Below are 2,500 nucleotides of genomic sequence, written 5' to 3'. Positions count from 1 at the left end.
CCTTTCGGCCTAAGTTAGACACTCGCTGCTTCACTCAGTGTAGCGCGCGTGCGGCCCCGGACATCTAAGGGCATCACAGACCTGTTATTGCTCAATCTCGTGTGGCTAAACGCCACTAGTCCCTCTAAGAAGTTAGACGCCGACCGAGAAGGTCGCGTAACTATTTAGCATGCCAGAGTCTCGTTCGTTATCGGAATTAACCAGACAAATCGCTCCACCAACTAAGAACGGCCATGCACCACCACCCACAGAATCAAGAAAGAGCTCTCAATCTGTCAATCCTACCTGTGTCCGGGCCGGGTGAGTTTCCCCGTGTTGAGTCAAATTAAGCCGCAGGCTCCACTCCTGGTGGTGCCCTTCCGTCAATTCCTTTAAGTTTCAGCTTTGCAACCATACTTCCCCCGGAACCCAAAGACTTTGGTTTCCCGGAAGCTGCCGGAAAGGTCGTCATGGTAACGCCTCCCGATCGCTAGTTGGCATCGTTTATAGTCAGAACTAGGACGGTATCTGATCGTCTTCGAACCTCTGACTTTCGCTCTTGATTAAAGAAAACATTCTTGGCGAATGCTTTCGCAGTAGTTCGTCTTCCGCCGATCCAAGAATTTCACCTCTAACGGCAGAGTACGGACGCCCCCGTCTGTCCCTCTTAATCATTACCTCGTGCTCCAAAAACCAACAAAATAGAACCGAGGTCCTATTCCATTATTCCATGCAACACTATGCAGGCGAACAGCCTGCTTTGAACACTCTAATTTTTTCAAAGTAAACTTATCGGCCACCGCCGGCACTCAGTCAAGAGCACCGACGGAGAACCGAAGGTGAGGCGAACGCAACCAGTGACACGCCTTGCGACGGACCGGCGGCGCTCGCCCAAAATCCAACTACGAGCTTTTCAACCGCAACAACTTTAGCATACACTGTTGGAGCTGGAATTACCGCGGCTGCTGGCACCAGACTTGCCCTCCAATGGATACTCGTTAAGAGTTTTAGGATGTACTCATTCCAATTACAGGGCCTCGTTAGAGTCCTGTATTGTTATTTTTCGTCACTACCTCCCCGTGTCGGGAATGGGTAATTTGCGCGCCTGCTGCCTTCCTTGGATGTGGTAGCCGTTTCTCAGGCTCCCTCTCCGGAATCGAACCCTGATTCCCCGTTACCCGTTATCACAAAGGTAGGCACGTAGCGTACCTTCGACAGTTGATAGGGCAGACACTTGAATGATACGTCGTCGGTGCAGAGACCGTACGATCCGCGTGGTTATCCAGAGTCATCAAACGTCACAGGACGAACCCGGTCGGTTTTGATCTGATAAAAGCGCGCCTCCCGAAGTCGGCGCTTAATGCATGTATTAGCTCTAGTTTTACCACAGTTATCCACTTCGCTTACGAGACCAAATAAACCAAGACTGATTTAATGAGCCATTCGCAGTTTCGCTTTACGAGAACTCGTACTTGCACCTGCATGGCTTAATCTTTGAGACAAGCATATCACTACTGGCAGGATCAACCAGATAGCTGCGACAGCTGCGCTCGGCCCTTGCTGGGCCGCCCGGCGCGTGCTCGTCGCATTCGTTTAAGACCGAGGCGATCGCCTGCGGCCGTACTCAGCTTCGACAGTCGCTGGCCGCGACGTCCACGCTCTCGCCGGCAGTGCCAGGCGGAGCGATTTGCGTTTTTTCTTTGCTCGCCCTCTCTCGGGCTCGATCCATTCAGTTTCGCACAAACAAGAGCTCTGCCGGCCGCCTGCAGCGGTGCCTAAAATCCGGGCATAACAATGCGACCGTTCTGCTAGGCCGAAAAGCGCTCAAGCCAGACGCTCGATCGAACGCCCCCTACATATTAGTCGAGACAACGGCTCGCTCATTAGCATCGCGTTTGTACTTTAACTTTTTTTGGCTCGGTTTCTTTCGACGCCGATGCCGGCGACGCAGCACTCTCTCGCCCGCCAGCCACCGAGAAAAGGGTGCGCTCCGACCGTCCCCGCACCGCTCTTTCTTGGCTCATTCGAAATTACTGTCTTTCGCTCTGACATGCCTTACCTAGGGTTAGGTTAGTATGCTTGCACGTTTGTACTTTAACTTTTTTCGGCTCGGCTTCTTTCGACGCCGATGCCGGCGACGCAGCACTCTCTCGCCCGCCAGCCACCGAGAAAAGGGTGCGCTCCGACCGGCCCCGCACCGCTCTTTCTTGGCTCATTCGAAATTACTGTCTTTCGCTCTGACATGCCTTACCTAGGGTTAGGTTAGTATGCTTGCACGTTTGTACTTTAACTTTTTTCGGCTCGGCTTCTTTCGACGCCGATGCCGGCGACGCAGCACTCTCTCGCCCGCCAGCCACCGAGAAAAGGGTGCGCTCCGACCGGCCCCGCACCGCTCTTTCTTGGCTCATTCGAAATTACTGTCTTTCGCTCTGACATGCCTCACCTAGGGTTAGGTTAGTATGCTTGCACGTTTGTACTTTAACTTTTTTCGGCTCGGTTTCTTTCGACGCCGATGCCGGCG

General features: G+C 53.2%; 1 non-coding gene across 1 annotated transcript in view; it reads right to left on the bottom strand.

Annotated features, from left to right (window-relative positions):
• LOC144420293 (small subunit ribosomal RNA) overlaps nucleotides 1-1,513 on the bottom strand; it is a 1,810-nt gene extending 297 nt beyond the window's left edge. Inside the window, exon 1 of the ribosomal RNA XR_013474646.1 lies at nucleotides 1-1,513. This exon is cut by the window's left edge and continues 297 nt beyond it. This is a non-coding gene — a ribosomal RNA (small subunit ribosomal RNA).
• Nucleotides 1,514-2,500: the final 987 nt, after the last annotated feature.

This window comes from Styela clava, chromosome 2 (assembly GCF_964204865.1).
Source record: "Styela clava chromosome 2, kaStyClav1.hap1.2, whole genome shotgun sequence".
Taxonomy (NCBI): domain Eukaryota; kingdom Metazoa; phylum Chordata; class Ascidiacea; order Stolidobranchia; family Styelidae; genus Styela; species Styela clava.
The sequence above is the reverse complement of the archived record's forward strand: the minus strand, read 5'-3'. Positions and strand labels throughout refer to the sequence as shown.